The sequence below is a fragment of the Rhineura floridana genome, chromosome 2 (assembly GCF_030035675.1).
Source record: "Rhineura floridana isolate rRhiFlo1 chromosome 2, rRhiFlo1.hap2, whole genome shotgun sequence".
In the NCBI taxonomy this organism is placed as follows: Eukaryota; Metazoa; Chordata; class Lepidosauria; order Squamata; family Rhineuridae; genus Rhineura; species Rhineura floridana.
The window spans coordinates 19,366,045-19,378,248 of NC_084481.1; the positions used below are offsets into that span (position 1 = coordinate 19,366,045).

At 43.7% G+C, this 12,204-nt stretch overlaps 1 long non-coding RNA gene across 1 annotated transcript; it reads left to right on the plus strand.

Moving 5' to 3' along the window:
* The first annotated feature begins 1,147 nt into the window (after positions 1-1,147).
* On the plus strand, positions 1,148-2,204 carry LOC133378089 (uncharacterized). Its single transcript, XR_009760851.1, has 3 exons — positions 1,148-1,231; positions 1,581-1,644; positions 2,109-2,204. It is a non-coding gene; the product is annotated as an uncharacterized LOC133378089 (long non-coding RNA).
* Positions 2,205-12,204: the final 10,000 nt, after the last annotated feature.

The following is a 12,204-nucleotide window of genomic DNA, read 5'->3' on the forward strand; positions in this document are numbered from 1 at the left end:
GACAACGAGGTAAATTCTTTGTTGTTCGATCATTTTTCTTGCGTTTTGATTTCTATATATCTCCTGAGAGTTTCCAGAACTGTTTATATACAATGATTTTTTAAAAACTGTGCTCCACATTTAAAAGAAAGTATGCCCTATTCAAAGCCGCTAAGTATTTACAAGAAACATCAGGATTATTAATGAAAACAGATTAAACAAGAAATTTAAAACATTTAAAACACAGTCAAAACTGCTGCTTACTAAAAAGAGAGAAGAGCATATCAATATCGATATGCTTGGATAGGTTTGCTTAACCAGAAATTATTTCAGCAGCCCCTGAAAGGGATACAACAAAGGCACCACTTGATGTCAATAGACAAGGTGTTCCAAAGAGTAGGTGTTGCGCTGCCACCCAAAAGAGCAATTTCCAAGCACAGGACAAGTATTAGGGAGCACTTTAGCCATGCCAGTTCCGCAGATGGAAGCCCTTGAGTGGACTCTGTTAGTGAAGATGGTTCTCAGTCTGGCCCCTCTCTCTGTTCTGCCAGGTTCCTTGAGTATCGCCGTTGCTAAAAAATCGATTGTCTTTCTTTTTTCCCCTTCCACATCATCTCCCGCCTGAATCTACGGATCTACCTCGATGAAAACTGTCTTCGCCATCAGGATCTCCAGGCGATTTTTGAGTTGATGCTGAGGGGCCTCCTATCGGAGACCCCCTCCCTTGAAACTTTATCAAGCATAATTGAAGTAAGTGTGCTGGGAGGGTATGTGTCACTGAAGCAGAGCCTGGTAGGGAGGCATCACCCCCCCTACACACCTTTTCTCAGCAGAATTACCCACCAGGCACCCCTCGGGCCCCTTCCCTTTCGGCAGGCAAGCTGAACACCCTGCCACACTGTGCCACGTGTCTGGCAACATGCTGCAGAGTAGCCTTGAGCATGATGTGCCAGGCCAGGCACCCAAGCTTACTGGGTGGGGCACCCGGGGGAAGGCCCCAGTGCAGATTTTGGACTGGGCCATGTCAGAGAAGGCAGTCCTTTCAGATGGGTTGGGATCTCCCTCGACTAGTGGGGGAAATGCCTTGGTGACTGGTGGTGGCAGCCTGTCTGGTCCCCTGATGCTGAGCTGCTCTTTCCTCCCACAGGACCTGCGCATTTACATAGAGGGAAAGGACAAAAAAGAAAGGGACCTGGCGGCCAGTAGCCTCCAATGGCTGCTGGCCGACGCACTCACATTCCCAGACCTGACCGTAAGTATCTCACCTTTATGTGTTGATTTAGAGTACTTGTACTCTATGGCCCCAAGAGGGTCTCAAAGCAGCTTACGAAAGATGAGAACCTTCCAGCCTGCTCTCTGGGACACAGGGTCTCCCTGTGGGTCCAGAATGGGACCCAGATGATGGAGGTGGCATTCTTTGCCCTCTGCTTTGGAGCTGCCCTTCAACCTCTGCCCACGAGGCGGCAGAGCTCACAAAGGCTCTCTCAGGCAAGGAGTGGCACTGAGGAGCTGAATCTCCCTTAGTCCTGCTTTGGGGTACCCACACTTTGATTTTTGGGATTGGAAAAAGGACCTGATGTAGCATTTTCTTCTCTCTACAGCTGGAGTCTGTGAGAACCATCATCCCTCCCGAGTTGTCCTGGCTCTGCTCCCGAACCAGTGAAGGTAAGATCTCCATCCTGGAAGCAGACAGCCAAGCCACAGGCCTCACTTTCCACCCGAAAGACATCGCCTGTAGCCTCTTTGGGGCATGAGGGTGCCCCAACTCTTAGCCATAACACCAGCTGACCTCTCAAATTGTGGGGTCTGGAAATGCCAGCCCTCCTGCCCCGAGGCCAAAAAAATTGGGGTGGGGTGGGGTGGGGGGGACAGGACGGAGTGGCAGCTGCCGGCTGCTGTGGTAACGCCCTCCCTCAGTAGTGAAGACCAACGACTGTAGCAGGAGGGGACCAGATGATCTGAGAAGGGAGAGGATGATGGGGGTGGGTGAATGGCAGCCCCATTGGTCCCAACCAAGATATGGGCCCCCATCAGCTGCTCAAGCATGCCGGATACTGGCTCTGGATCTGCAAAGTCCACTAAAGTGGCCATAATTAAGACTCACTTCTGTTCCCTTCTTTCCTTTCCAGAAGAGCTGGTGATAGAAGATCTGGAATAGAAAGAATCAAAATGCTTTCTGGACAGCGAGGGAGGGAGGGAGCACCGTTTGTTGCTTTGTGTATGTTCCTTGGACTGTTTTGTTGTAAAGATATATTGTATTTTCACGTTTTAAATTTATCAATAAAGTCCATTTTGACTGACTTTCCATTTGTCGTCATGTGTTGTACCAGATTACTTGTACCCCAATGCTGTTGTCTGCCGCCTTTCGCAGTGGGGATGAACACTAATATATGGGGTGCTGGGGACCGGTTTGAGAGGGCCCTCGGCAAGGGGTTCTCCAGAGGGGACCAGGGATGCAGCCTTGCAGGCCCTTCCTGACAGACTAACGGGGCAGGGGTGCTGGATCCCAGCTGCAATGGTGTCTCTAAGAACGTCATGGCCAAAACAGAGACAGTGGGCTTTGGCAGGGAGAGCGGCAGCAACACCTCTCAGGCCTGGCTGGCTTTGACAGGAGGAGCACTAGGCAATCCAGCTGTCCTCTTACTTTGCCCACAGAATGCCTCTGGGCTAGGCATGGGGGAGAAATTCTATTCAGTTTGCATTTCGACCTGAATTTATGAAATCCACACTTTCCGAAACAACTTGAGAACTGAGCCATTTTTTGAAATTCGGTTATCCGAACACACACACAGAGAGAACTCTAAGTGGTTTACAAATGAGATGAAAATTATCAATCAAAGTTAAAAACATGTAATTAAAAACATTTTGTAAGCAAAACAGGCCAAAAATATTAAAACACATCAGCATCTATGTGTCTAAACGGGCTCACCGAAAGAAAGAAAAAAGTTTTAAGCAGATGCTGAAAAGAATAGAGCGAAGACGCCTGCCTAATGTAAAGGGGCGGGGAGTTCCAAAGAGTAGGTGCTGCCACACTCAAAGAATTGTTCCCTACAAGTGCGGAATGAGTGCGGAATGAGTATTATGTGGCGCCTCTAACAGTGCCTGTTTCACTGTGTTGAAGGCCTTTGTTGTTAATCTTCAGTAGGGCTCCAACATACAGATTAAAAATGGCTGCTTACAAAGCTCTCCTCCCTGAGTTCTCCCAGCTCCAAGAAGCATTTCCTCTGTTAGCTCAATTAAAGTACTTTTAAAGAGAAAGTGTTCCTTTCTAAGGTGTATAAGCCCCTTTTATGAACAAAATACACCCAAAATAATGGGACAGAAACCTGGGGGGAAGAAATGCAAATATCTCAGCACAGGTCTCTAGGCAACTGGGGGAAGGTGTAGTATTCTGAGTAGTTTAAGTATGTTGCCACCTAATGGCCAAAGGGCAGATATATTGCTATAGCAAAGGGAGACTGAGCATGCTCCAGTTTGCTGGCTGGAACTGTTCCTAAAATGGCTGCCAGGCAAAGATCTTGATGAAAACAGAACAAGATAAACACAGTAATCTGTTAGCATTCCTGGTGTGGTCTCCATAGATTACAGAAGGGATTCTCATGCTCTGATGACCTCTTTGTAGTGGCAGTGCAAGAAACCATTTTTTGCCGGAACTTAAGAACACTGTTGTACCACTATCAATTTTGTCTGGTCATTTCAGGGGGGCTCAGCCCACCCAACCTTAGTCTTGGGGGCGTTGAGCCCCCCCTGTTCTGGGGTCCATGGGTTGGCCACTTTGAGAACAGAATGCTAACCTAGATGAGCCACTGGCATGATCCAGCAGGCCTCTTCTTATGATCTTATATTCTCCCTTGTCTAGCCCACTCAGAGTGAGTACCTTGATTCCAGTGTGTCACTTCTCAATATTCTTTTCTGTTTTCCCCCTTGGGTCCAGTTCAGCAGCAGGGGGAGTGTTTAGAAGGGAGTGCCCGTGTGGACGCACCACAAATGTTCCTACTATCACCTCTGCATCCATTCTAGGTGCAGATATCCTTCTTCCTTAAAACCCAGCGAAAGTAGGAACCCAATGCAAGACTAATCGTTCGAAAGAAGGTTATTGATAACAGAAAAAACAGAAGCAAACACAAGAACTCACTCTCAACACTTCTCAGCAAGCAAAGTAAACTTAGTACTCATCACAAACACTAAAAGACAGCAAGGATCCTTGAGCCACCTTTCCTTCCCCCAAGTGGACAACATACGTCTCTAGGTTTCAGAGTAGGCTGATGGCAACAATTGGTCCCCAAGTTCCCAATTAAATACTCTCTTCTCCCCACTTCCAGTAAACTCCTACCCCGCTAATTAACTATTAATTTTATGCTCATTTTCCTGCATTGATTGGATCTTACTCTTCTTAGAACACACCCCTCTACCAAGATGTCTACCCATTTCCACATAGTTTGTTTATCCCACATGACACAAATGTTCCTCTTTTTGTGGAAAATCCTGTGGTTTTTACCTTCTTTTCAGGGGAGAGGGGGCTTTTTCTAACCATACTGTCAATCATTGTTGTCCAAAGGTGACCTTTTATTTATTTATTTATTTATTATTTTATTTATATCCCACCCTTCCTCCCAGCAAGAGCCTAGGACGGCAAACAAAAGCACTAAAAACACTTTAAAACATTATAAAAACAGACCTTAAAATACATTAAAACAACTTTAAAAACTTTAAAGCTTTAATGACATCTTTTATAAGGGTTAAAAATATATTGTTTTTAAAAAAAACATATTAAACTGTTCCAGCACAGACGCAGACTGGATAAGGTCTGACCTGAAAAGGCTTGTTGAAAGCAGAAAGTCTTCAATAGGCGCCAAAAAGATAACAGAGATGGTGCCTGTCTAATATTTAATGGGAGGGAATTCCACAGGGTAGGTACCACCACACTAAAGGTCCGTTTCCTGTGTTGTGCAGAACGGACCTCCTGATAAGATGGTATCTGCAGGAGGCCCCACCTGCAGAGTGCAGTGATTGACTGGGTATATAAGGGGTAAGACGGTCATTCAGGTAGCCTGGGCCCAAGCTGTACAAGGCTTTGTACACCAAAACTAGAACCTTGAACTTGGACCGGTAGCAAATGGGCACCCAGTGCAATTCTTTCAGCAGCGGGGTGACATGTTGGCGATACCCTGCCCCAGTGAGCAATCTCACCACCGCATTTTGCACCAGCTGCAACCTCTGAACCAACCTCAAGGGTAGCCCCACATAGAGTGCATTACAGTAATTCAGCCTGGAGATTACCAGTGTGTGAACAACAGTGGTCAGGCTATCCTGTTCCAGAAATGGCTGCAGCTGTCTTACTAGCCAAAGCTGGTAAAAGCTACTCTTAGCCACTGAGGTCACCTGAGCCTCTAGTGACAAAGATGGATCCAGGAGTACCCCCAGACGACAAACCTGCTCTTTCAGAGGGAGTACGACCCCATCCAAAGCAGGCAACTGACCAATTATCTGAACTTGGGAACCACCAACCCACAGTGCCTCCGTCTTGCTAGGATTCAGATTCAATTTATTGGCCCTCATCCAGCCCACCACCAAGTTCAGGCAGTGGCCAAGGGCTTGCACAGCCTCTCCCAGTTAGATGTTATGGAGAAATAGAGCTGGGTATCATCAGTATACTGCTGACACCTTGCCCCAAATCTCCTGATGACCGCTCCCAAGGGCTTCATATAGATGTTAAACAGCATGGGGGACAGGATGATACCCTGTGGCACCCCACAGCACAACTGCCAGGGGGCCGAAAGACAGTCGTCCAACTCTATTCTCTGAGAGCGACCTTGGAGATAGGATCGGAACCACTGTAAAACAATGCCTCCAATACCCATCTCACCAAGTTGGCCCAGAAGGATACCATGGTCAATGGTATCAAAAACCACTGAGAGATCAAGTAAGAACAACAGGGTCTCACTCCCCCTGTCCTCCCGATAAAGGTCATCCATCAGGGTGACCAAGGCCGATTTAGTCCCATAACCAGGCCTGAACCCAGACTGGGATGGGTCAAGATAATCTGTTTCATCCAAGAGTACTTGCAATTGCTGCGCCACAACCCTCTCAATCACCTTCCCTAAAAAGGGGGTATTTGCAACTGGTCAGTAGTTGTCACAAACCAATGGGTCAGGAGTGGTCGGATCACCATCTCTTTCAAGGCTGCTGCAATCATTCGCTCCCACGATGCATTGACCACACCCTAGATCCACTTGGATCCCTCAACAAGCTTTAATAAGCCAAGAAGGGCGACGGTCGAGAGGACACGTTGCTGGCTGCATCGTCGCAAGCACCTTGTCTCCGTCATCAAACCGCATCAACTCAAACCGTTCCCAAGAAGTTACAGCAGACGTTGCACTGGACACTTCATTGGGGACTACAGTAGATGTGGATGGGGCATCAAGACAGCTACAAAGGCGAGCAACTTTACCCTTGCAAACAATTCACAGTGGGCCTCCGAAGGGTCTAAAACTCCATTTCTTGGAGTTGATGTCAACAGACCCCTGACAATACGGAAAAGCTCTACTGGACTGCTACTTGAGGATGTGATGGAGGCAGAGAAGTGGGCCTTCTTTGCCGCCCTCACCGCCACACAGTAGACACAGTTATGATGTTTTATTCATGCCCGATCAGCCTCACCTTCTTTATTAAAGCCTTATCTGATGCTATATTTACCTTGTCCTTATGATAACCTATAAGCTATACGTAAATAAACCTTAGATCAATGATTTGATTTAAACTATACCTTATATTAACTCTTGTTTCAACATTTTATAGTATTTATCAGCTTACACATGCTTATTGGAATAGCATCCTCATTTTAACTTGCTAGGGACAATAATAGGATGGTCTTTGCAACCCTCCAACAGTGCAGAGACATTTAATATTACTGCTAACTAATCCTTCATTTGGTCTTTATTAAATGTTCATCCATGGTCTCCACAATTTCTATCAATTACCTGAAATCTCCTTCTTACCCTATGCCTTAGTTGCAAGCATCCACAATCTCTGATTCCCCCTTGAAATTATTTAAACTAAAACACTATAACATCGAACTCCTTTACTATTTAACTAGAAAGGATCACACTCCACTATCTCTATCTATTAGACTTCTAGTATACCTCAGGTTCTTCATCCTCCTTGGAGACGCCCTTAAATGTAATATACAAAAGCCCAGACACTTTTATTCAAATTGTACACTATTAACACCAATAGATAAAAGCTCACATTCACTTTAACCTTAAGAACTCATTTATTGTAAATCTGAAGTAAACAAGTTAGTTCTCTGTTCTTGTGGTTATGTCTTTTGGATATAACTGGATGCCAGCTGATACTGTAATCCAACGGTACTTTCCATATCATGGCTCAAAGTCCTCTTTGCCTTCTGATTGTTAAAGTTCATTCTAATCCATCCATTTGAATGTGCCTTAATGAGAGCCGGTGTGGTGTAGTGGTTAAGGTGTTGGACTACGAGCTGGGAGACCAGGGTTTGAATCCCCACATAGTCATGAAGCTCACTGAGTGACCTTGGGCCGGTTACTGCCTCTCAGCCTCAAGTTGGAATCGACTTGAAGGCAGTGCATTTTTATATTTTAAAACCCTTTAACCTTATGCTTATCAATGCAGGATAGTAAATTCAATTTCAAAGCAAACTAATAATTGCTACAGATTAATGAACAATGCAACTGCCAAAAGGGGCATTAGACTAGCATCCTGTTGAACCTATGCATGATATTGGAAATCAGAACTGAAGTTGTATTTCATCAATTATTTTGAAGCACAATTGAAATCTAATTCAGGCTATCTCTTTATTAAAGATTTATGAATTTTATTTACTTAATTTTGTATGTAGTATACATATGTATATTGAGAGCAATCATTATGTTCGTCTTAAAATATGCAACTATTTGGCATGCATATAAACGATGCCTTTAGCTTCTTGTTGTTCTGTTCTCTGTAGGAGGAAGATCTGCAGGAGATGGAAGAGTCAGCTAAGAAAATGGAAACTGTTTGGTCAGTTCTTTGATCAGGTTATTGTGAATGACGATTTACAGGAGGCTTGCATGCAGCTACTGTCCACTGTGCACCAAGCACAGGATGAACCTCAGTGGGTCCCATCCAGATGGATATGCTCAGAAAATCAGCTGTAATTCTCAGGCCTAGGCAGTTTAAGAAAGATTATAGTTCATGCTTTACTGCAACAATAATAAATGCTGGGATTGCTAGAGAGAATATATCATTTTTTTCAAGGAATTTAGAGAGGATTAGTCAAAAAGCTATTGCAAAATGTAGTATTTGTCTGGTGTGGCATTCTTAAGCATTGTACATTCAGTAACATTAATTCTGTACCAAAAATTGCTTCATTATAGTATAAGAATATAATTTGTTAAGAAAAATAAAAGAATATATTTTGTTGCATTTGTCTGAGCCAGTTGTATTAATCTAATCATACTGTCTTTTGACTTTGGGGGCATTTTGATTGTGTCCTTTCTTGAGCAAAGTAAAATTTCAAGGAACCTTCAAATTAATTCTCCAGTAATTTTGAGGTGGGGCAGTCTTTGTTATTGATTGATGGCAGTGTTAACTATCAATAATTATTCTACTTCTCTGCTAACGTGTCAGAGCCAATGGAGAACCGACAGCAAGGTTCTGGTTTGACGTGTACCTGAGCTCTTGTGACACCATTTGAATTTTACTTCAGCACCTTACATCTTTTGTGGGTGAGAGGTGCCATTTCAGGCAGCGGCTTGGGCTATGGTGTTGTTGGACCCTAACACCAAAGACTGAAGTCAAGAAGACAGCTATTCCTCACCTGGCTTGACCTTCCACACTTGGCTTTTCTCCTGCCAGAACAGGAAAGCAGTTGATGCTGAAGCAAAGGCGGCTGGCAAGCACCACTAATACTGTATTCTGCCACACATCTTCTCCTTCAGGCTGGGGGAGAAGCAAAGCAGCTACTCATGTCACTCGGTCACACCCTGTGGCACTACACAGACCCTTACAACTGGCAGACACCATTTTTAATACTGAGGAGGCCAGAAATGGTGATTATTCTCCTCACTCATATAATTTGGGGGCCACTACCCCACTCTTATTCATTGGCTTTTTGCCTCTTCAGCAGCCACACAATAGCACCTAGTAGCAACTAGAGTCCACAGATGCCCAGAGTGCAGTAATCTGAAGTACCCCAAAAGGGTTCCATGAGGATTCTCTTTTTTTAACTTTTTTTAACCTAACCATTGTTTCTTTCTGGCAGCATGCCTGCTCCTGACAGCTCCCCCCCCCCCAAGTGCCTGACAGAGGCAAAGTGGCCACTTTGGAGAGGGATGGCTATTCTAAGGTCCCTTCCAGGTGACCTGTTTATTGTTTGCTGTTTATTGACCATTCATTCTGATTTGTGTGTGGGAAAGTTATACGACATTCCATCAACCAAGTGTTATTCCAGTGCATTTCCTCATCATTTACCTCAAAAGGTCCATTTTTAAAGCAAGTTTATTGCATGAGAGCACAAAATCTAATTGCACAGCCTGAATTTGCCAGTATGTGATTGAATCCATCCCAAAATAACACCAGTATGGAAGCCCTCAGTCTCTTCTCTCTTAAGCAAGCAGTTCCCTTTTCCTCAAATCAGGCACAGGGTTGGAGTGTTGTAGGAGCCAAATGGCAAAACAGAAGCCCAGCAGTTCAGGTAAACATAACTTGAAAGACGGGAGTTACAAGTCTGTCTCTTTTCCTGGGCAGGTGGCCCATCCCTCCAAATCTTGAGATAAGGAACAGCTTTGCTGCACAACAGCTGAGGTATATTAGACATAAAGAACTTGAGGGTCCTTAAAGGGGAGATGTGCCAGAGATAGGGTTTCCCACCAAGTCCATCTTTTTGAATTAACTCTAGTCATCTTCATAGGGGATTTTTGTGTGCAAATAGCTTCCTAATACGCTTCAGCAACATCCCATTCTCCCTGAAGACTGGTTTTTCTGTTCCTAAATCCATTGAGGAACAAATGAAAGATCAGCAACTTATGGAACGCCCACTTTAGACCAAAATATAGGTCTGATAAAGAGGAAGATTGCCCTGTAAACTTTCCAAAGCTGAGTAGTTTCAGATTACTTTTATGTGAATTATGCTCACTTCTCAACAGACATATGATTAACAGTGAAACAGACTGCCTTGGAGGATAGTGAACTCTTCTTTGAGGTTTTTAAGCAGATCTAGCTGGCCACCTATTAGGGATGCTGTAGCTGTGGATTTTCTGCATTGGCAGGGGCTTAGACTAGATAACCTTTGAGGTTCCTTCCAACTGTACAATTCTGATTTGTGGTTGAGTTGAAGAGACCCACTGTAATTCCCAGCCTGACACTGCATGCCTGGAGATGCAGAAATCCAGTGAGATTTGCTGGATAGTGTGTTGGTCATTTCTTAGAGAGCCCTGGGTACAGATCCTTACTCTAGCAGGATGCTTTTGGGTGGTCTTGATAAAACAATTATCTTCTAGTCTTGAATAACTCTTGTGTTGCAAGGACACAGGTATTTTAAAGAACATAATCAGAACAGCATGCTATTTGATCTTCAAATGGACATTGTGTAGCTAGTTGCACTTGCTCAGGGGATGGCTGTCCCTATGGAATACTGTAAAGCAGAATATTTCCCTTAAAAGTCTTACAGGCTTTGACTATATCACAAAAGTTTTCTTCTTTATTTTGCTCCCACCCATTTTTTTAACCAGGGCTCTGTTACAGACATAAAGTGGAAAGCTGACCTTACATGTTTGTATGCTCTTGCTAACCCTATATTAGCACACTTCTCAACCTTTATATAGAGAAAGACATAAGAAGATCCTGTTGGATCAGGTCAGTGGCCCATCTAGTACTAGCCTGTTCTCACAGAGGCCAACCAGATGCCTATGGGAAACCCAGAATCAGGATCTGAGTGCAACAGGAATCTTCCTTCCTGTCGTTTCAGAAGCATACTGCCTCCAGTCATGGAGACAGCCATTGTGGCTAGTAGCTATTTATACCCCCAAAAAGACAAATGCATAACTAGAGGTTAAGGCTATCTTTGCATTAATATCTGTTCCCAACCAGACTCATTGGAGGAATACCCAGAAGAGAATGTAACACTCTTTAGGTTATAAAACTTGGTTATAAATCACTTCAGGACTTTTTTAGTGGAAAGTGGTACTGTATACAAATTTAACACAACTAAACTAATGTTGCAGTGCAATTCCATACATGATACAGGTTTACTGAAGAAGTCCCACTGAGTTTAACAGCATCTATTTCCAGGTAAGTATGTACAGGATTGTACCCTAAGTAGGGTTGCAATATTCCAGTTCCACAAATCCGGGCAGGTTAATTTGCATATTATGCAAATTATTTGCATATTAATATTTGGATTGTCCAGTTGTTTTGTTTTTGTGCCTAGGAATTACCACCAAAAACTGGGGAAAGATGTGAGAAATCTTTTTTTTTAAAGCAACATTTTTAGCCTTAAATGCCTAGACTCTAGTTTCCAACACTATGGAGTATTGATTGATTGATTAAGAGAATTTATATCCTGCCCTTTTGCTGTTAAAAACAGAGCTCAGCACAGCTTACAAATATAATAAAAACAATAAAAATACACAATCAATATAAAACATAATAAAAACACAAAATAGCAACAAACAAAGTAAGTCAGGGCAGCAGTACGGTTAACCATATACGATATATTTCAAAGTTGTGGTGGGTGGAGAAAAACAAGAAGCCAAAATGTTAGGAAAAGGAGTCTTTCACACAACATGCTCAGTTGTAAATACCATTGCAGCAAGCTTTACAAGTTCCTCCAGTATTCCACTGCTGCAGGCACTCAGACATTCAAAGTATCTGTATGTTTCTTAGGTTTTATAAAAGCAGAGCTTTGCTTAACTCAAAATTTCTTCTCCCTTTGATCAACCACATCTACACAGGTTCCACCTCCATACTCAAAATGAAACTGGGCCTGGAAGTGTGCAACAACCCCACACATACCTTGCTAATTAGATTACCAATGCCAGGATGTCTGTCTTATCGACTACTCTCCTGCTCCGCCCCCCCCCCCCCCGGGCATCAAAAAAGACCCAGTCCTGGGCTCAGAAAGAAAATAAATATCTGGTCTTCAAAGTATTGATAAGCCTCTTGTTTTAATTGAAATAATAATTATAAATTCTTGTTCTTATCACTAATGGG